This window comes from Hemiscyllium ocellatum, chromosome 35 (genome assembly GCF_020745735.1).
Source record: "Hemiscyllium ocellatum isolate sHemOce1 chromosome 35, sHemOce1.pat.X.cur, whole genome shotgun sequence".
NCBI lineage: Eukaryota > Metazoa > Chordata > Chondrichthyes > Orectolobiformes > Hemiscylliidae > Hemiscyllium > Hemiscyllium ocellatum.
This window is the reverse complement of record NC_083435.1, coordinates 40651640-40673968: the sequence shown is the minus strand read 5'-3', so window position 1 is coordinate 40673968 and position 22329 is coordinate 40651640. Positions and strand designations below refer to the sequence as shown.

General features: G+C 48.2%; 2 protein-coding genes, 2 non-coding genes and 1 pseudogene across 4 annotated transcripts in view; 3 read left to right on the top strand and 2 right to left on the bottom strand.

Moving 5' to 3' along the window:
* Positions 1 to 3338, bottom strand: part of LOC132832648 (zinc finger protein 271-like) — a 63009-nt pseudogene extending 59671 nt beyond the window's left edge.
* LOC132832775 (zinc finger protein 271-like) overlaps positions 1 to 22329 on the top strand; it is a 123760-nt gene that overhangs the window by 12268 nt on the left and 89163 nt on the right. The gene's annotated exons all lie outside the window — the stretch shown is intronic.
* Positions 1 to 22329, top strand: part of LOC132832789 (zinc finger protein 454-like) — a 67554-nt gene that overhangs the window by 12260 nt on the left and 32965 nt on the right. The window lies entirely within an intron of this gene.
* Positions 14419 to 14582, bottom strand: LOC132833009 (U1 spliceosomal RNA). The gene has a single exon (XR_009647016.1). It is a non-coding gene; the product is annotated as a U1 spliceosomal RNA (small nuclear RNA).
* On the top strand, positions 20336 to 20499 carry LOC132833034 (U1 spliceosomal RNA). Its single transcript, XR_009647027.1, has one exon. It is a non-coding gene; the product is annotated as a U1 spliceosomal RNA (small nuclear RNA).

Genomic DNA, 22329 nt, shown 5'->3' with positions numbered 1-22329 from the left:
TTACACAGCTGACAGCCTCATTGCCTCTGCGTGGGTGTAATTGCTTGTGTTCAAGTACTTGCGGTTTGTTTTGTTTACATTTCTCAAGTGGATACAAATTCTTGCGGTTTATAATGATTTTTTTTCTCCCCCCATTGCCTGGGGCAGCCAGGTGGATGTCCGCTTCCATTAGACAAGGGACTCCCATTCAGCAATGGAGGGCTCTGATTGGCTAGGGGGACTCCCGTGGCGATGGATGCACGGAAGGGCCCTCGACTTGAGAAATGTACAACAATTCACACAGTTCGCTGTGACGGCTTTATTTCAGGTTCGTCTGTTCCCGTTGGGTACTGTGGTTCAGTATGTGTGTGCTTGTGCTTCCTTTCTCCTGCTACTACCCAGTACTATCCCTTCTCCCTCGGAATGTGAGGCCTGTTGTCCAAAGACCCTTTACTTATTTGTTTTGCCCACTTACATTGGCAACACTTCAACTTATGCTGTACGCTGCAGTCAGGGACAGAGAAGTGCTGTGTGCCCCGAGATTCAACTGCTGAGCACACCAGTGACTACTGCACTACACTCGGAGCTTCTACATGGGTTCGGTTGGTCTCGGGGGCCACCGATTGCGATTGCCACTGCCCGGCTCCGTCCTCACCAGCAGCTAGATGGAGACGGCTGTCCGTTACTGAATGGAGGTTATCCAATGACAGACGAGTCTCCTCGGGCAAGGATCAGCCTAGCACAGGCGCAGTTGCGCTGTGCACTCGGAGGAGATTGCCTGCGACCACGTGACCTGGAGGAAATACATCAGACGTCTGGACGGACCTGCAGGCCTGTGACACATTCTGGCCTGCGGAAAGGCCGGGGCACAGTACACTGTTTCAGTGGTTTTCCGATCGCTGGCAAGTACCTGACTGCGGGAAGCATGCAATTGCGTTTTTCATTTTTAAAAAAAAATGGGCATTTACACTTGGGTGCTTTTTGGACGACAGACTTACGTTCTGCGGGCAGCCGATTTATTTTATTTCCTCCCCTCCGAATCTCTTGCATTCGTTATTATACTAATTTATGATGTTTTTCATACTCTCCCGCTAGTCGTTTTCCGTGATTTAATCAATAGTTTCAGCAAGTAAATTAACAGGTACTTTTATCAACTATGAGTTCCGATAGAGCAATTCACACTGTCTGACAGTTACAGGTTCCTTTATCAATCATGAGTTTCGATGGAACAATTGACACTGGCTGGCAGTTACAGGCTCCATGATTTAATTAACAAAATGTATATCAATTGCGAGCTCCAGACAGGTAGTCATGCAGTTGCCAGCTTCAGCCCGCATGGCTGTTATTAACCGTTTCAGGGCTGGAACTACAAGTGTCTGTTGCAGTAATAGTATTACCCTCCCTAGCCCTACATTAAACACCCTAGTAGTGTAATCACCCCAACACACTGCACTAGCTAATGTGGTCCTTCACCTCATTGCCCGTGTTTGGCCAGTACAGCACTTCTCTTACCTTCCTCAGACTAGACCCAATTCCTTGATGGCTTGTGTAGAATGCCTTTCAACATCTCCTGAGGGATATTGACTCTGCTCCTTTTGTACAAGATGCCATCTTGGACAATCACCTCATCTGTTTGCCCAATACTCTTATCTAGTAAAAAGCATATCCTTAATGGCCATCACAATATTCTGCAACATTTGAGGAGTTGCATCTCGTTGTGTTGTTCATTTTATCTGGAAAAGACACTGTTCTGACATCATCAATGTCTTTGCCGGGTGGATGACTCCTGGCACGTCGTGCTGTTGCTGGTTAAGTTTGGAAGGCTCCACATTCTGTCCCAGCATTACCTTCCTTCAGAGAGAGTGCAGCTGTGAACAGGATATTAGTGACGTACATCTGCTTCCCTTGCTTAACTTCTTGCATGAAGGCGTTGATGTTTATGGAGGTTTGATGACTCCGAAAATGATTTATCACATACATCACAGGTGAACGGCTTCTCCCCAGTGTGAATACGTTGGTGTGCACGTAGGTTCGATGACTTTGAGAATGATTTCTCACACACCTCGCATATGAATGGTTTTTCTCCTGTGTGAATCCTCTGATGCAGCAGGAGTCTTGATGAGTCAGGGAATGATTTATCACACTCCAAACATTTGTACAGTTTCTCCCCTGTGTGAGTGCGTTGGTGTGTGCGGAGGTTCCCTGACTGTGTGAATGATTTATCACACACATTGCAGAAGAAAGGTTTTTCTCCGGTGTGAGTGCGTTGGTGTGCACGAAGGGTTGATGACTGTGAAAATGATTTGTCACAAATCTTGCACACAAACGGTTTTTCCCCTGAGTGAGTACGTTGGTGTCGGTGGAGAGTTGAAGATAGTGAGAATGATTTATCACAAGCCTTGCACCTGAACGGTTTCTCCCCAGTGTGACTACGTTGATGTGCACGGAGACATGATGATTGCAAGAAAGATTTGTCACAAACCTTGCACGTGAATGGCTTTTCTCCTGTGTGAAACTACTGGTGTGTCAGGAGATTGGAAGATTGGGTGAAAGCTGCCTGACATACCTGACATCTGAATGGTTTCTCCCCTGTGTGTATTCTCTGGTGTATCAGGAGGTGGGTAGATTTCACAAAGGCTTTGTCACAAACCTCACATTTGAAACGTTTTTGTTCCATAAAGCTGACCTTGTATTCACAGGCATACACCAATTACACCTTTTGTTAGACAACTGTCACACCGCTTTGAGCTGTTCTCACACCCCTCTCCCCTGTAGGAATGGGTCAGTGGTTCATGAGGCTCGATGAATGACTGAAGCTCTCACCACACTTGGAGCCACTCACACTTCTTCCCAGCCTCACCCTGATCGATCACCCACAGCCGAACCTTCAGAAAGGTTGGTTCTGATGGAAAGGTCCACACCACTGACCAGTTTCAGATCTGATGAGATGTCAAAGCTCCCCGGCCTGACCGATTTCCAGATGATGGTTTCACTGTCCAACTTTCTCGGTGTTGAGCAACGCTGTGAAGGGACTGGATGTCTTCCCATGGTTGTGCAGTTCTTCTAACTGCATCATTTATCCTCTCTGTATTCTCTGGCGTAGTACGCTGTGAATCTTCTGTAAAACACGAAAAGGAAATATGATTTTTTCTCTAACTCTTTCTGTTCCTTTGCTGAACTCAATTAAGAGACCGTTCCACAGTGAGTGCCGGTCTGCCATTCCCCTGTATGCGGGGAATCACATGCATGTCCTTCCTATTTCCTACCTTGACTGTCACACACCCTCTGTTTCCTTCAGGGACCCTGGATAGACACCAGGAGCAGACAATGTGCCTATTTTCTTTCCTCTGTGCAGACCTCCATCTTCCCAGGCAAGATGAGGGCTGTGGAAAAGAGTCGGGTGGAGTGCAAAATGAGCCAACAATTCGCTTCCAACCTGTGCTGTGCTGATGAAGCCAAGTTTGAGTGTGCACGTATGTGTTTAACATCAAGGATGTTCACCAGAATTACATTTTTTCTCTTTTTTGATAATTGAGGAAAACACACTGGCAGGAATTTCTTGAAGAAACATATTGCTCCAGTGTAGCTGAGGGTTCTGATTTATCCTGGGAAATTAGACACTCTGCACTCAGTCATTCTGCATACTCCAAATTTAGATCTCAGCCATAGCACTGCACAAAACTATCAAATCCAAGCCCATGCTTTTGGGAAATGCCAGGGTCTTCAGGCAAACATTTTTAAAAAGGCATTAAAAGACATTTCAATAAATGAAGTGCAGCTGTAGCAGCTGCAGTAACGATCCAAAGATTGAGAATTCAAATCCGACCAAGAATGGCCATTCAGTCCATGATTCACCGGCCTCCTCTCACCCCTCTTCACCTCACCCAATCAGCAAATCCTTCGGTTTCTTTCTCCCTCGTGAATGTATCTCGTTTCCCCTTAGAAGTATCCCTGCTCTTCACTTCAACCACCCCACATTGTGGCAGTGAATTTAATCAATTCTGAAATTTGTAAAATAGATGGAAACGAAGAACTAAGATATGAAATTGTTTGAAAAACCCTTACATTGACCTTCAGAGAAGGAAACCTGCCAAAACTGCCCTGGTGTGGCCTCCATGTGACGCCAGTCCCACACAACATGGTGAAGCCTGAACTGCTCTCTGAAGCGCCTGAGCAAACAATGACAAACAATCACAACAAAGTCTGTCGATAACAGGAAAGTCAGAGAGAACTGGACAATTCTGAAATTGTGTCTGAGTCACATATATTGCTCCTGTTGGGTGAGCTGTGTGTATTTACTGCGATAAAGCCATCACTGCAAGGGTTAAATTAAGAGGAGACATTAAAAAACCTGGATATAACTCCAGAAGTGGGATCAAAATTACATAAGATTTTGTTGTACGCGGACGACGTCCTCATTTTTTTGTCAAATCCAGCAGTTTTGGTCCCTCGCCTGATACATCAGAGCGTTTGGCGCCTTTTCAGGGTACAAGATTAATCTTGCAAAATCAGAGGCTATGCCTTTGGGTGGTCTTACCAAGGTGTTAGGTCTTGAGGGTGAATCTCGATTCCTATTTAAGTGGTCACAGGAGGGGTTTTGTGTATTTGGGCATAATCTTTACTCCAGTTCTGGATTGGATGGTCAAAACCAATTTTGTTCAAGTATTTGACAAAATCAAACAAGACCTTCAAAGATGGGAGGCGCTTCTGGTCTCGTGGTTAAGTCGAATAGCGCTTATTAAGATGAATATTCTTCCCCCGTTTGTTATACCCTGTGTAGATGCTCCCCCTGATTTTCAATCAGCAAATACTCAGGAGACTGAACGGCTAGTTCAGCTCTTTTATTTGACATCGTAAGTGGCCCCTTATTAAATTAGCTAAACAACAATTGCCTCACAGATTGGGGGAAGTGGATCTCCCGAACATTAAAAGCTACCAACTAAGCTCGCTTTTATCTTGCATGAGTGATTGGGCTTGTTTCAATATGGTTTTCAATATTGTTAGATATCGAAACTTCTCAGGCAGGGTGCCCCCTTACTAGCTTGCTGTCTTTGGACAAAATGAGGACAGTTAAGGAATATTGCCATAACCCAATAGTTATCAATACTGTTAAAGCATGGAGGGCAATTCCACAGAGGGAAGGCAATATTGGCACAACATCTTTTCTTACACCTATAGTGGGTATATAGGATTTTCAACCAAGGATGATGGATTCAGGATTCAAACATTGGGCAGCTAGGGGTGTGTCTCGCATGAGTGATTTATTTGAGGGAGACACAATGACGTCCTTTGATCAGTTAGCACAGAAATACAAGCTATCTAACAGGGACCTCTTTCGTTTTTTTTCAAGTTAGGGGTTTTATTCAAAGAAAGATGACACTTTTTGACTGATCCCTACAAATCCTACATAGAGAGGAGGGTACTCAGTAGTAAGAGTACACTTTCTGTCAGCACTTTATATCATCAATTAAAGTGCTGATGTAATTGCACTTTAATTACATCAAAGTGTAATTGATGCATTACACTCAGATGCATTCGATCGACTCTGCAGGGTGTGGGAGAGAGAGCTAGGCATTGAGGTCACCGCAGAGGCAATGGGAAGATATTTGGGAAAATGCAAGAAAGAAATCAATTTGCAATAGGACCCATGCTTTATAGTTGAAGATTCTCCTTAGAGTCCACTTGGCTGTGGATCGTTTGTCAAAATTTAAACCATGGGTATCTTCAACATGTCCCAAGTGCAAGGTTGGAACGGGCACTCTTACCCATTGTCTCTAGTCCTGTGGTAGGCTTCAAACATATTGGAGCGCAGTGGAGGTTGCAATAGAGGGGACTTTGGGTGCAAGGGTGGAGAAGGACCCAATCTCTCTTTTTCTTGGCTTGCCCGGTGTGGTCCCTGTCGATGCGCATAAGAAAAAACATTTCAACATCCTCACTTTCTGCGCAAGAAAGAATATCTTGTTAGGTTAGGTATCTGAAAACCCGGCGGGCCTGTCGGGTTAGTGGAAGATTGTTGTGGAGCATACCCCCTTGGACTTTCTCGCAAGTATGGTCAACCACAAGACTGAGAATTTCTATCAGACATGGCAGCCCATTTTTGGAATACCTGGACACAGATTTACCTGCCACCGTAATAAGGGCTTTTATGTAATCGGAACAATAGTGTTTTACAAGTTCCAATATCCAGGGAGGAGGAACTGCGAATGTATGAGTGTCTTGTTTGGTTGAGTTGAGTTATTATTATCTATTAGTTTATTGTTGGTTATTATTTATTTAGTTAAATAGTTAGTTGGGGTTCTATTTCAGTATATATTCTTCTATATATATTTATACATTTGTACATGAGAGCAGGTTGTGGGGTTTTTAAATCTTTTTTGTGTTCTTTCTTTGTATTGTTTTGAATTGTATGGTTTTGTATTTGTTGTAATATTAAAAAAGAGGGGTGGCACACTGCTGCCTCACAGCACCAGGGACCTGGGTTTGATTCCAGCCTCAAGCGACTGTCTGTGTGGAGTTTGTGCATTCTCCCCGTGTCTGCGTGGGTTTCCTCCGGGTGCTGCGGTTTCCTCCCACAGTCCAAAGATGTGCAGGCCTGGTGAATTGGCCATGCTAGATTGCACATCGTGTTACGTGCATTAGTCAGGGGTAAATATAGGGTCTGGGTGGGTTAGCCTTCAGAGGGTTGGTGTGGACTGGTTGGGCCAAAGGGCCTGTTTCCATACCGTAGGAAATCTAATCTAAAAAGAATCTATTTTTTCAATAAAAATATATTTTAAAAAAAAGAACCTGGATATATTCCCAGACCTTAGAAGATAAAAGGGTGGGTGAACGTGAGGACTGCAGAAGAGAAAAGGGTGGCCTGATCAGTGTTTATTAGGTATTAAAGGACAGAGGAAGGATGTACTGAAAGAAACTATTTTCATTGGTTGGGGAGTCGAGGACCAGACAGAGTCTAAAATATTAGAGGCAGACATTTCTGGAGAAAACAGTTTGACTCACAAAGGGTTGGAGAATATTGGAATTCATTTCCACAAATCGCATATGGTATTAAATCCATGCTTGATATTAAATGTGAGATCGATAGATTTTACTTCACCAAAGGGTTAAAGAGACCTGGGGGAATGGCAGGAATTTGTAGTTCATAGATCTCACTGATTGGTGGGACACAGTGAAGACACTGACTCATATTTCTATGTGAGTTTCCAGAGGGCCAATACACCCTCAAAACTACCCTTTAGACAGTCACATTCTCTCAGAGGAAGTGCATAAAATTGCAGACAACAGGATAATAGCCAGCACCCATCACAGAAATACCTCAAAAAAAGGAAATCAGTAAGAATCCTCACTCTGCACTTCCCAATGACACCTCGCCTTCCCATATTCAGGAATGATCCATCAACAAAACTCAGCCTGGAAATCAGAGGGAAATACTTCCAATAAACACACTCAATATCCAACACACAGCTCCAGTCACACAGTTCAGCACAAAGCACCGAGTAAACAGCTCTCTCAGCTGGATCTTCTCACACAGCATAAGGGACATTTCCACCCCTGATTACCCACAGGATAGTCAGACTGCCTGAAGATTGGTGTGGATATTATGGGATACAATTTGTGTAAAAGCGGCTCCTTCACTCACCATCTCCTCACTTGGTTTTCAGTCCCTATAGGAAGTGAACCAGCTCTGGAAGAGGAAGAGGAGACAATGGGCAGAGTGGGTGGGCTCTCTGATTGACGTCTCTCACAGTCAGTACAAATATTTCTGGAGCAACATGAGTTTCCTGAAATTTGGGAAACTGACCGGGGAAATGGAGGTGACTTTGAGCAGCAGATCAGGTGGGAATTTAAACTTGTCACTGTCACATCTGAATAAAGCCTCACTTGTTGCAGCTGCTGTCTCAGTTCCCCTGATAAATGTTTGACAGAGATCTCTAGTGTGGGAATAGCATTCTTCATCCTCAGCGAGATTCAAACTGACAAGTTTAATGTGGGGTGTGTATCTTCGGATGTGTTTGACAGCAGATCAGAACAGAAAGAACTACAGCATCCAAGGCAGTGATGACACAGGAGAGCAGAACATGAGAACAATTCTGAGGAAAGTTCATATCAGACACAAAATGTTAACTCTCTCTCTCTCCATAGATCCTAACAGGCCTGCTGAGTTTCTCTGGCCTACTTTCATGTTTGTAACATGAGAACTATATCACCTAACATGGGACCAAGAGGGGAAGTTGATTTCCTGGCAGTTTAGTGAGAACAGGACCAAAGAAAACAGGAGAAAATCAGAGTCAAGAGTGTGGTGCTGGAAAAGCACAGCAGGTCAGGCAGCATCCGAGGAGCAGGAGCGTCAATGTTTCGGGCAAGAGCCCTTCATCAAAAATGGGGCTTGAGAGCTGAGAGGGTGGAGAGATAAATGAGAAGGGGGTGGGGCTGGGGGAAGATAGCTGAGTGTGCGATGGGTAGATGGAGGTGAGGGTAAAGGTGATAGGTTGGAGAGGAGGGTGGAGCGGATAGGTGGGAAGGAAGATGGACAGGAGACGTCCCGGAGATTTGGTGTTTGGCCATGGGGCAGGACATCCGCACCAACCAACCCCACTGCCTCATGGCCGATCACTTCAACTCCCCCTCCGACAGGCAGGTCCTGGCCCACCTCCATCACCACCCTCTCACCACCCGACACCTGGAGGAAGAACATCTCATTTTCTGTTTTGGGACCCTCCAAACCACACAGCATCAATGTGGATTTCACCAGTTTCCTCATTTCCCCTTACCCCCACCCTATTCCCAGTTCCAACCTTCCAACTCAGCACCGCTCTCTTGACCTGTCCATCTTCCTTCCCAGCTATCCGCTCCATCCTCCTTCCGACCTATTATCCCCACCTCCATCTACCTATCACACCCTCAGCTCTCAGCCCCATCTCCCTTTCCTTTATCTCTCCACCCCCTCAGCTCCCAGCCTCATTCGTGACGAAGGGCTCTTGCCGAAACACCGATTCTCCTGTTCCTCAGGTGCTGCCAGACCTGCCTGTGCTTTTCCAGCACCACACTCTCAACAAAGAAACAGTAGGTGGGTCTCATGGACAAACTGAGCTAAGAGAGCTGCATTATGGATATTGGAGAGAAACTAGAGGGTGGTCTGAGATCGGAGGTAGGACACAGGGTGCATTAATGAAATCTTCACCTGGCCAACCCGGGAAAATAAGAACCTGAGAAATCGGAGCAGAGTCGGTCATTCCACCTTTGAAGCCTGTCCTGTCACAATTCCTATTTGATGCCAACTCCTCATAGCCCTCAACTGTTCATTATTGTAAACATCTATTTCTTTTCAAAATACTTTTCAATATACTACTTTTTTCAAATTAGTAAGTTTGCTGATGACACTAAAATAAGTGGTATTGTGGACAGTGAGGAAGCTTATCAGAAATTGCAGCAGGACCTTGATCAGCTGGGCAAGTGGACTGAGAAATGGCAAATGGAGTTTAATACAGATAAGTGTGAGGTCTTGCATATTGGAAAGTCAAATCAAGATCAGTGTTTCATGGTGAATTGTTGGGCCTTAAGCAGTGTAGGGATCTTAGAGTTCAGGTGCATGCTTCTCTGAAAGTGAAATCATAGGTAACCAGGGCAGTGAGGAAGGATTTTGGCATTCTGGCCTTCATCAGTCAGGGCACTGAATAAAGAAGTTAGGAAATTATGTTGCAGTTATACAAGACGTTGGTGAGGCCGCACTTGGCGTACTGGTCACCTTGTTTTAGAAAGGATGTCATTAAACTGGAAAGAGTGCAGAAGATGTTACCGGGACACACGGGTCAGAGTGATAGGGAGAGGCTGGACAAACTGGGACTTTTTTCTTTGGAGCGTAGGAGATTGAGGGGAGATCTTATAGAAGTGTATAAGAGGCTTGGATAGGGTGAATGCACTCAGTCTTTTTCCCAGGGTTGGGGAATCGAGGACTGAAGGGCATCAGTTTAAGGTTAGAGGGGAAAGAATAAAAGGGAACCTGAGGGGCAACGTATTTTACACACAGGGTGGTACGCTAATGGAATGAGCTGCCAACGGAAGTGGTTGAGGTGGGTACATTAACACCATTTATAAGGCATTTGGACAGATACATGGATAGGAAAGGATTAGAAGGATATGGGCCAAGTGCAGGGAAGCAGGGTTAGCCTGGATGGACATTTTGATCAGCATGGACCAGTTTGGGCCAAAGGGCCTATTTCCGTGCTGGACGACTCTATGACTTTCAGTGATCTAATCTTCACAACTCTTTATGTAGAGAGACAAAAATCCTGCAGCTGCTGGAATCCACAGTCAACAACCAGGAGGCTGGAGGAACACAGCAAGCCAGGCTGCATCAGGAGGTGGAGAAGTCAACATTTCCAGTCGCAACCCTTCATTAACCTTGGGGAGGGGGAAGGGAGCTCAGAAATAAATAGGAGAGGGGTGGGGCTGGGGGAAGGGTAGGTAGGAAAGTGATGGCTGGATGCAGGTAGGGGATTATTGTGGTAGATTGGTGGGAAGGGTGAAGCGGATAGGTGGGAAGGAAGATGGAGAGGTAAGGTCAGTTCAAGGAAGCAGGGAGGGGAGTCAGGACAGGCCATGGGATGAGGTTGTGGGTGGGGAGATAGGGAAGCCAGTGGGACGGGAGGTGGAATGGAATGGAGGAGGCGGAGGCTGGAAAGGGAGCCAACGGACAGATGGAAAGCTTATTTGAAATTGAGTGCCCCTCTGCTCCCACCTCAATATGTTCTGTGCCCACCACAATGTGGAGTTCTTCTGGTGCACCTCTTTGATAAAAGACCCCCAACCAGGCTGTGTCCGCCAGGCTGCCCAGGCGGAAGATGAGGTATTATTCTTCCAATTTGTGGTCTGATTCATTGCAGCAATGGAGGAGGCCAAGGACGGACATATCAGAGATGGAGTGGGAAGAGGAAATTGAGATGGTGGGTGACAAGGAGGTCAGGCTGGTTTTTTAGGGCCTAGCATCGAAGCTCAGTGAACCAGTCACCTGGGCTACATTTGGTCTCGCCAGTGTACAGAAGAACACATCGGGAGCACTGGATGCAAGAGACTAGGTTGGAGGAGATGCAGATGAACGTCTGTCTCACCTGGAAGGACTGTTTGAGGACCTGGTTGGAGGTGAGGGAGGTGGTGTACGGGCAGAGCTTGCATCGTTGTCATTTATATGGGAATCGATAGGGTCATAGTCAAGAGGGAGGTAGGACATCGTGTTGGGGAGCTGAGACACAGAGGTGGGGGGGATGTTGGGGAGTGTGTCGCAAACCAGGGATTGACAAAGAGAATAGTCCTTGCAGAAGGCATAGAGGGCCGGGGAGGTGAGTTGGTGAAAGTGTTTCAGGATGGTACATTGGATGGTTCTCTTGGAGAGGAAAAAGCCAAGGACTTGCAGGCCATCATTTGGGATATAGATGTACACAAGGACTGCACATCCACAGTGATGATGAAGTGCTGGGGGCCAGGGAACTAGAAGTTTCTGATGAGGTGGTTTGTTTCCTGGATGTAGGTGAGAGGTACCTGGATAAAGAGGGAGAGAATGGAATCAAGGGAGGAGGAAATGGGTTCGGTGGGGCAGGAGCATGCAGAGACGATGGGTCAGCCGCGGTAGTTGGGATTTTAGATCTTGGAGAGCATGTTGAACTCGTGAGTGTGGGGCTAGGGAACGATGAAGTTGGAGGTGATGGAAGGGAGATCACCAAAGGTGATGAGGTCACATGTGGGAGATGATAGGGTCATGGTCAAGAGGGAGGAAGGACATGGTGTTGGAGAGCTGGCACTCGGCAAGCCAGGGAATTATAGACCAGTGAGCCTGACTTCTGTGGTGGGCAAGTTGTTGGAGGGAATCCTGAGGGACAGGATGTACATGTATTTGGAAAGGCAAGGACTAATTAGGGATAGTCAACACGGATTTGTGTGTGGGAAATCATATCTCACAAACCCATCCAGATACCTTTTCAATGCTGTAATTGTACCACCTTCCACCGCTTCCTCTGGCAGCTCGTTCCATGCACGTACCACACTCTGTGTGAGAAAGTTGTCCCTTAGTTCCCTTTCAAATCTTTCACTTCTCACCTCGAACGTATGCCCTCTAGTTCTGGACTCACCCACCCGAGGGAAAAGCTCTTGTCTGTTTATGCTACCCATTCCCCTCATGATTTTAGAGATCTCTATAAGGTCACCCCTCAGTCTCCGACGCTCCAGGGAAAACACTCCCAGCCTATTCACTCTCTCCCGAAAGCTCAAATCCTCCAACCCTGGCAACAGCCTTGTTGAACCATTTCAAGTTTCACAACATCTTTCTGATAGGAAGAAGACCAGAATTGGATACAATACTCCAAACTCTGCCTCACCAATGTCCTGTACAGCCACAACATAAAATCCCAACTCTGATACTGAACCCTCCAACCAATGAAGGGAAGCATACAAAACGCCTTCTTAAATCGATCTGCGACTTGACTTTCAAGGGAGCATGAACCGACACTCCAAGGTCTTTATGTTCAGCAACACTCCCTTCATTCAGAATCTTGAGGACAGTACAGACGTAATGAAACCAAGTTAAACAGTAATGGCAGTGTTGGGAATTCTCGTACTAAACAGAACAGGCAAGAGCACGGCAGGAAGCAAGGGAAGTCTTCAGTGAAATTGCATTGATTTCAAAGCAAGGGGCCTGACAGGTAAGGCAAATGAACTCACAGCATAGATTGGAGACAATAGACTGGTGAGCCTAACGGCTGTGGTTGCGAAGTTGTGAGAGGGGATTCTGAGAGTTAGGATCTCGAGGCATATGGAGAGGCGAGGACCCATTGGAACAGTCAGTGTGGTTTTGTGCGAGGCAAATGGTGAAAGGTGCTCTCTGGTCTTCCGAAAAATTGTTGGTTTCCAGACCAAGGAGTTGATCTTCCCCAAGTGTTGGAGGCACATTCCAAGGTCCAGGACTACATGCTGAGGGACGCACTAAAGCTTGAAGGCAGGTGCCAGCAAGACATAGTGGGGAAAGACCATTGTCAAAGGTCTCCCTGCTCAAGGTAAACGGGGGAGGCATTCAGTTAATGGACGTTCCTGGTGCATCAAATACAGTAATTGAGTCACAGAGATGTACTGTATGGAAACAGACCCATCAGTCCAACTTGTCCATGCCGATCAGATATCCGAAACCAATCTCGTCCCACCTGCCAGCACCCGGCCCGCATCCCTCCAAACCCTTTCTATACCCATCCAGATGCCTTTGAAGTTGCCTGTACAAATAAGAGATTCCTTTGTGGTGTTTATTGAAAGCATCAAACTCCAATGTTTATTTGATTTCTTCATGTGCTATTTCACAGAACTAAACTGTGTCTGTGACTATTGGAGATGCCGGTGTTGCACTGGGGTGTACAAAGAGGGTGGGGAGTGGAACAGGCTGCCAGAGGGAGTGGTGTTGTGGAGTACAATTTTGTCATTTCAGAAACATTTGGACAAGTCGATGGATGGGACAGATATGGAGGAGTGTGGACCAAATACAGGCAAATGGGACCTTGTCAAAAGATTTCCAAGGATGTTGCCTGTGTTGGAGGATTTGAGCTATAGGGAGAGGCTGAACAGGCTGGGGCTGTTTTCCCTGGAGCATCGGAGGCTGAGGGGTAACATTATAGAGGTTTATAAAATCATGAGGGGAATGGATAGGATAAATAGACCAAGTCTTTGCCCTGGGGTCCGGTTGGTCCAGAACCAGAGGGCATAGGTTTAGGGTGAGAGGTTCAAAGATATAAAAGCGACCTAAGGGGCAAAGTTTTGACTTAGAGGATGGTACGTGTATGGAATGAGCTGCCAGAGGAAGTGGTGGAGGCTGGTACAATTACAACACTTAAAAGGCATTTGGATGTGAATAAGAATAGGAAGGATTGAGGGATATGGGCCGGGTGCTGGCAAGTAGGACTAGATTGGGTTGGGGTATCAGGTTGGCATGGACGAGTTGGACCCAAGGGTGTGTTTCCATGCTGTACATCTGAATGACTGTATAAGAGTGTGCAGCATGGCCAATTTGGGCCGATCAGCCGGCCTCCATACTGTAAAGTTGTATGATTAGATGACAGCATCCACCGTCTCCTTTTACCTGGAGCTGGTGGTGAAGAATCAGTGGACAGAGCTGAATATAATCTGTCGAATAAATTGTTGAAAGAGGCACTTTGGGCAATACTGGAATAGGCAGGCAGTAAATAGAGGGAAATGGAGCAAATGCGGGCGCAGATTTGGTTATTTGAAGGGCTTGGTCCTCTTATGAAAAGCTTTGAACAGCGGTTTATTGCAGGATGAAGTAAGACGTGGGGCATTATCTGTCGATTTGGATAAAACTGAATTAAACATAGCTGCGCGGGACATAGGAAGCCGCATGAAGCACAAGTGAGCGCCATCTATTGAAAGATCTGCTTTTTGCTTGTAAATCAGGGGAGAGCGCGAACGCAGTCCCCCACTACCACAAATTTTGCAGTCGAGTATCCCGCATTTGGGGACATCGCAGGCGTCAGCACACCCGAAGTGCAATGGGATAGCCTCGTCCTGGGAGAACCTTTTTTTTATTTCAAAAATATACTTTATTCATAAAATATTTGATACACTGTACATTTGGTAATGCCATACATATGTCAACATTTACATACACAGCTCAGAATTTTCATTATTACATACAGATCTGTGCATTTCTCACTCACATATTGAGCTGAGGCGTCAGCAGAGCCCAAATGACTGCAGGGCCCCCTGATCTTCTTTAGACAGGCAGATGTTAAACGGTGGTCTTTCCCCACCGCGCCTTGGCGGCAGCTGCCCCAAGCTTCAGCGCTTCCCTCAACACGTAGTCCTGGACCTTGGAATGTGCCAGTCTGCAACACTCAGTCGGGGTCAACTCCTTCAGCTGGAAGATCAATAGGTTTCAGACCACCCAGAGAGCGTCCTTCACCGAGTTGATGATCCTCCAGGCGCATCGTCTCGGTGTGCGTCCCGGGGAACAGGCCGTAGAGCACGGAGTCCCATGTCACGGCACTGCTCGGGACGAACCTCGACAAATACCACTGCATTCTACTCCAGACTTCCTCTGCATAGGCACATTCCAGAAGGAGGTGTGTGACAGTCTCGTCCCCCCTGCAGCCGCTTCGAGGGCAGCGTGCGGTGCGGCTGAGAGTCCGGGCGTGCATAAATGATCTCACAGGTAGAGCCCTTCTCACCACCAGCCAAGCCATGTTTTGGTGCTTGTTGGAAAGTTCTGGCGATGAGGCATTCTGCCGAATGGCTTTGACAGTCTGCTCAGGGAACCACTCGACAGGATCCACCCTCTCCTTTTCCCGAAGGGTCTCAAGGACACTATGTGCTGACCACTTCCTGATGGACTTGTGGTCAAAGGTGTTTTTCTTCAAAGATTTCTCCAAGAAGGACAGGTGATACGGAACGGTCCACCTACTCGGAGCATTCCGCGGCAGCGAGGCCAGGCCCATCCTTCGCAACACCGGGGACAGGTAGAACCTCAGTACGCAGTGACGCTTGGTGTTTGCGTACCGGGGATCCACACACAGCTTGATGCAGCCACACACAAAGGTAGCCATCAGGGTGAGGGTGGCATTGGGTGTATTTTTCCCCCCGTTGCCCAGATCTTTGTATAGCGAGTCCCTTCGGACCCGGTCCATCTTTGAACTCCATATGAAGTGGAAGATGGCCCGGGTGACTGCAGTGGCGCAGGTTCTGGGAATAGGCCAGACCTGTGCCACGTACAACAGCAGTGACAGTGCCTCACACCTGATGACCAGGTTTTTTCCTGTGATGGAGAGCGACCGTAGCCTCCATCTGCCCAGTTTCTGCCTCACTTTACTGATATGCTCCTCCCAAGACTTGGCGCACGCCCCAGCCCCCCCAAACCAAATACCCAGCACCTTCAGGTGGTCAGTCCTGACGGTGAAGGGGATCGAGGATTGGTCGGCCCAGTTCCCGAAGAGCATGGCCTTGCTCTTGCCTCGGTTTACCTTGGCCCCCGAGGCCCGTTCGAACTGGTCACAAATGCACATGAGTCTGCGCACGGACAGCGGATCAGAGCAGAAAACGGCGACGTCATCCATGTACAGGGAGGCCTTAACCTGCTGGCCCCCGCTGCCCTGAATAGTCACCCCTCTCAGGCTCGCATCCTTCCTGATGGACTCGGCAAATGGCTCTATGCAGCACACAAACAAGGCAGGAGAGAGAGGGCAGCCCTGCCTGACTCCAGATCTGACTGGGAAGCTATCTGATTCCCACCCATTGATTGAGACTGCACTGACGATGTTGGTGTAGAGCAGTCTGATCCAATTGCAGATTCCCTCCCCAAAGCCCATTTTGGAGAGAACATCTCTCATATACCTGTGTGATATCCTGTCAAAGGCTTTCTCCTGGTCCAGGCTGATCAGGCAGGCGTCCAACCCTCTGTCCTGCACGTAGGCGATTGTATCCTTGAGGAGAGCGAGACTCTCAGCGATCTTCCTGCCCGGCACAGCACAGATTTGGTCAGGGTGAATCACCGACCCCAGAGCAGACCTGACCCGGTTGGCGATTACCTTTGACAGGATTTTGTAATCCGCCTTCAACAGTGTGATCGGTCTCCAATTTTTGAGTTCCTCCCTCTCCCCCTTCCGCTTGTAGATGAGGGTGATGATGCCTTTCCTCATGGATTCGCTCATGGTACCCGCCTGAAGCATACTGACATACACCTCCAACAGGTCCTGGCCAATCAAGTCCCACAGAGCAGAATAGAGCTCGACCGGTAAGCCGTCGCTTCCGGGAGTTCAATTCTTTTCGAAGGACTCGAGGGCCTTGGTCAGCTCGTCCAGAGATAGCGGCTGGTCCAGCCTCTCGCGTGTTCTGTCGTCTAAGACCTCCGTGATAGACGACAGGAACGACTGGGAGGCCGCGCTGTCGGTCGGCTTCGCGTCCTGCAGACTGGCATAGAAGGATTTACTGATCCTCATGACGTCAGCCTGAGATGACGTTATCGAGCCGTCTTCTTCCTTCAGGCTGCTGAGCACAGAGCTCTCTTTGTGCACCTTCTGGAAGAAGAAACGTGAGCACGTCTCGTCCTGCTCCACCGAGCGGACCCTGGACCGGACGATTATCTTGGAAGCCTCCGAGGAAAAGAGCGAGGCTTGCTGGCCCTTCACCCCCTTGAGGTCCTCCGTGACATCGACCCCCATCGTCTGCAGCAGGAGCAGGTTCTGCATACTTTCCTGGAGCTGGGACAGTTTTCTCCGCCTCTCTCTCGCCCCCTGAACACCTTTGAGGATGAAGAACCTCTTGATGTTTCCTTTTATTGTTTCCCATCAGTCTGCCGGGGACTCAAAGAGGGGCTTCACGGTTCTCCAACCTGCGTAGTCCCTCTTGAATTCCTCAATGTTTCCCGGGGTCAACAGCTTTGTGTTCAGCTTCCACGTTCCCTTACCCGCTCGCTGCTCGTCCTGTAGGTGACAGTCGGCCAGCAGGAGGCAGTGGTCAGAGAAGAACACCGGCTTGATGTCAGTGGATCTGACCGAGAGCGTTCGGGACACAAACAGGTAATCTATCCTTGAGCGGATAGACCCGTCTGCCCGTGACCAGGTGTATCTACGCTGCGCTCCGTCTGCAGGGGTGCTGAAGATGTCGTGCAGCTTGGCATCTTTTACCGTGTCCATCAGGGCTCTGGACATGGCGTCCAGTTTACTGTCCCCCCCGCCGGATCGTCCATCTGCATCAATGATACAGTTGAAGTCTCCGGCCAGAATGACTGGCCTGGACGTAGCCAGCAACAGTGGAAGCTGCTGCAGGACGGCCAACCATTCACTCTTACCCACTGGGGCGTACACGTTGATTAGTCTCACGGGAGCGTTTCTGTACATAACGTCGACGATGAGGAGGCGCCCGCCCACCACCTCCTTAACCTTGGAGATGGTGAAGTTGCTTCCTTGCAACAGGATACCCAGGCCGGAGGCGCGGCTATCGTTGCCCCCCGACCAGACTGACGGCCCATGGGCCCACAAGCTCGACCATCTCCTGGAGCTGCTGAGGTGCGGTATCCCACACTCCTGCAGAAACAGGAGGTCGGCTTTAACGTTGGCCATGAAGACCATCGTAGAAACACATCGCGTAGCCGATTTGATGCTACTCACATTGATGCTGGCAATTTTTAACCCCATTTTAACAATTTACGAGTTTAACAGTGTCCATTTGCTGCTGGTCCTGCCTCTCTGGGGTAGCTGTGTGCATCCCCGTGGTGACAGCAAATTGCTGGACCCTCCCAGGGCTGTCTGGCTCCACGCTGGAGCCATTTCCCCGCTCTGGTGTCTTCGGGTCAGGCCCAGGGTCCGCACCGTCCAGTTCTCCATCTGACAGCAGGAGTGTCACAGGTTCGCTGCTCCCAGTTACCTGGAGCTGTGGGCTGGTGGGTAACTCTTGGTTCTCACCGGGTCGGGGGAGGCCTTTACCCATCCCGACAGAGGGATCGTCTTTCCCTGCTTGGGCGGTGCTGCCCTCCGTTCTCCCCATGGCACTCTGTCTCTTCCTCTGGTGGCGACCCTCCTTGCGCCCGTCCTCACCGTCGGAAGAACTGCCTGTATCCTCGTTGTGGAGGTGTCGCTTCCCCCTTCTCTGGGTGGCTTTGCGGCCCTCGAGTGTTTTCCTCTTCCTGTTTTTGACCGTAATCCAATCCTCTGCCTCTTTTGATCCCTCCTCTTCCATTTCCTCCGTCTGTTTTGAAGGAGCTTGGATCAACTGCTGCACCTCCCCACTGTCTGCCGTCTGCTCCACTACCGCCTGCTCTTCCTTCTGGTGCCTCCAGACGCCGTTCCCGTGCTGTTTTGTGGTACCTTGCTGGTCTTAGTCGGTCCACGGCTCGTGTTGCCACCTCTGGCCATCTGTGCGTAGGTGGTGGCTCCTCGTCTTGGGCAAGCCTTGTACATGTGGCCCGCCTTTCCGCACAGGTTACAGTTCTTGGCCTCCTTACATTCCTTGGTCGGGTGGCCTTCCTGTTTGCAGTTTCAGCAGATGGTCACCTTACCGTCCGCCGGCATGTGGCCTGACCTTCGGCTGCCCTGCGTATGTCAGGTAACCTATGCTTCCTCCGATGGCAAAGCTGGAGGGTGGGTGGAGAATGTTCCCACTGACATCGACCCTCAGGGTTACGCTGTCCTGTCGTTTGCTGGTCCAGATCCCGAAAGGATCGACCACATCGGTGCTTTCTCCTTCGACCTGGACGTGTCTCTTCAAGAAGGTCAGGACAGCTGCTGCTGGGACATAAGGGTTGTACATCTGGATTGTTACAACTCGACTCCTCTGCGCAGGAAGCACACAGAACGGGACCGCCGACAAGATGGAGAACAGAGGTTCCCCTTCCTTCTCCTTGAAGACCTTCAGGAGCTGCTCACAATTCTTCACGCTCCTGAAGGTCATTGAAGATGTATCCAGGGAGATACATGAATGGGGAGGGAACAAAACGACACAGAGCTTTTGAAAATAGGTGGCAGGTTTAGACAGAGAAGCTGAATCGGCGGAGGCTTAGAGGGCTGAAGGGCCTGTTCGTGTCAATCTCTTTGTTATTTGTTCATCTCAACATAAATGCCAACATTACAACCATAATAACCACGTGTCATTATTAGTATAAGTAAGCAAGTAAATCAAAGACATATATGAAAATAATATTTACATTTGAATCACAGGCGACTGTTTTTCGAAACAACAGAGGGTGTTGAAAACGTGGAATGTGCATCCAGAAAAGGTGGTGCTGCTCTCAGTTTAATGTCACATCCAAACAGCGTTGAGAAATATTTCCTTGTTCCTGGCACCTTTCACCTTAACCGTGAGGTCTCCTGAAGTGATTGATTTGCATGGTGGGACACAGAGGGGGGAAGATTGCAAAGCTGCAGTTTCACAAAAGAAGATTTGTTCAATTTGGAGGGATTAGGAAAAAGTGATTTCAAAATAGCTTTCAAGTTTCACCAGCAAAGCTTAAAAATTGCTTTTATTCGCGTTCACCTCACATTGTAAACAGTGTTTGGTAACAGATTGCTTCAAGTGTATGAGCGATGTTTGGGGCTTTGTTTTGGTGAAAGAGGAGGCAGTGTGAAGGGGGCGGGGAAGGGCGGAGCTTTTCCGTTTAAGGATGAAATGCAAATTATCGCAGCTTCTCAGGTCGCCAAGTGAGTGTCGGATTGAGTGAAAGCTGAGCCTTTCGGGATGTTCTGTGATCCGGGTGAGAAATTGCGCTGTTGTACAGACAGGGAACCTTCGAGAGGTGTATTTGCGATTTTCGAGCCGGCAGTTAGTATGAGTGTAAGAGGTATGGGGTGTTGTTGGGTTTGAGCGAGTGAGAGTATTGAGCATACTTACCTGGCAGGGGAGATACCATGATCAACAAGGTGGTTCTCCCAGGACGAGGCTATCCCATTGCACTTCGGGTGTGCTGACGCCTGCGATGTCCCCAAATGCGGGATACTCGACTGCAAAATTTGTGGTAGTGGGGGACTGCGTTCGCGCTCTCCCCTGATTTACAAGCAAAAAGCAGATCTTTCAGTAGATGGCGCTCACTTGCGCTTCATGCGGCTTTCTATGTCCCGCGCACTGATGTTCAATTCAGTTTCACCCAAATCGGCAGATAATGCCGCACGTCTTACTTCATCCTGCAATAAACCGCTGTGTTCAAAGCTTTTCAGAAGAGGTCCAATCCCTGCAAATAACCAAAGCTGAGCCCGCATTTGCTCCATTTCTCTCTATTTACTGCCTATTCCAGTATTGTCCAAAGTGCCTCTTTCAGCAATTTATTCGACACAATATATTCAGCTCTGTCCACTGATTCTTCACCACCAGCTCCAGGTAAAAGGAGACGGTGGATGCTGTCATCTAATCATACAACTTTACAGTATGGAGGCAGGCTGTTCGGCCCAAATTGCCCATGCTGCACACTCTTATACAGTCATACAGATGTACAGCATGGAAACACAGCCTTGGGTCCAACTCGTCCATGCCAACCTGATACCCCAACCCAGTCCTACCTAGTCCTACTTGCCAGCACCCGGCCCATATCCCTCAATCCTTCCTATTCATATTCACATCAAATGCCTTTTAAGTGTTGCAATTGTACCAGCCTCCACCACTTCCTCTGGCAGCTCATTCCATACACGTACCATCCTTTAAGTCAAAACTTTGCCCCTTAGGTCGCTTTTATATCTTTGAACCTCTCACCCTAACCATATGCCCTCTAGTTCTGGACCACCAGACCCCAGGGCAAAGACTTGGTCTATTTATCCTATCCATTCCCCTCATGATTTTATAAACCTCTATAAAGTCACTCCTCAGCCTCCGATGCTCCAGGGAAAACAGCCCCAGCCTGTTCAGCCTCTCCCTATAGCTCAAATCCTCCAACACTGGCAACATCCTTGTAAATCTTTTCTGAACCCTTTCAGGTTTCACAACACCTTTCCGATAGGAAGGAGACCAGAATTGCATGCAATATTCCAACAGTGGCCTAACCAATGCCCTGTACAGCCGCAACATGACCTCCCAACTCCTGTATTCCATACTCTGACAATAAAAGAAAGCATACCAAACGCCTTCTTCACTATTCTATCTACCTGCGACTCCTCTTTCAAGGTGCTATGAACCTGCACTCCAAGGTCTCTTTGTTCAGCAACACTCCCTAGGACCTTACCATTAAGTGTATGCGTCCTGCTAAGATTTGTTTTCAAAATGCAGCACCTCGCATTTATCTGAGTTAAACTCCATCTGCCACTTCTCAGCCCATTGGCCCATCTGATCAAGATCCTGTTGTAATCTGAGGTAACCTTCTTCGCTGTCCACTACACCTCCCATTGTGGTGTCATAAGCAAACTTACTAACTACACCTCTCATGCTCACATTCAAATCATATATGTAAATGACAGAAAATAGAGGACCCAGCACTGATCCTTGTGGCACTCCACTGGTCACAGGCCTCCAGTCTGAAAAACAACCTCCCACCACTACCCTCTGTCTTCTACCTTTGAACCAGTTCTGTCCCAAATGCCTAGTTCTCCCTTTATTCTGTGAGCCCTGACCTTGCTAACCAGTCTCCCTTGGGAAACCTTGTCAAACGCCTTACTGAAGTCCATATAGATCACGTCTACCGCTCTGTCCTCATCAATCCTCTTTGTTACTTCTTCAAAAAAACGTAGTCAAGTTTGTGATACATGATTTCCCACACGCAAATCCATGTTGACTATCCCTAATCAGTCCTTGGCCTTTCCAAATACATGTACATCCTGTCCCTCAGAATTCCATCCAACAACCTGCCCACCATGGACATCAGGCTCACTGGTCTATAGTTCCCTGGCTTGTCCT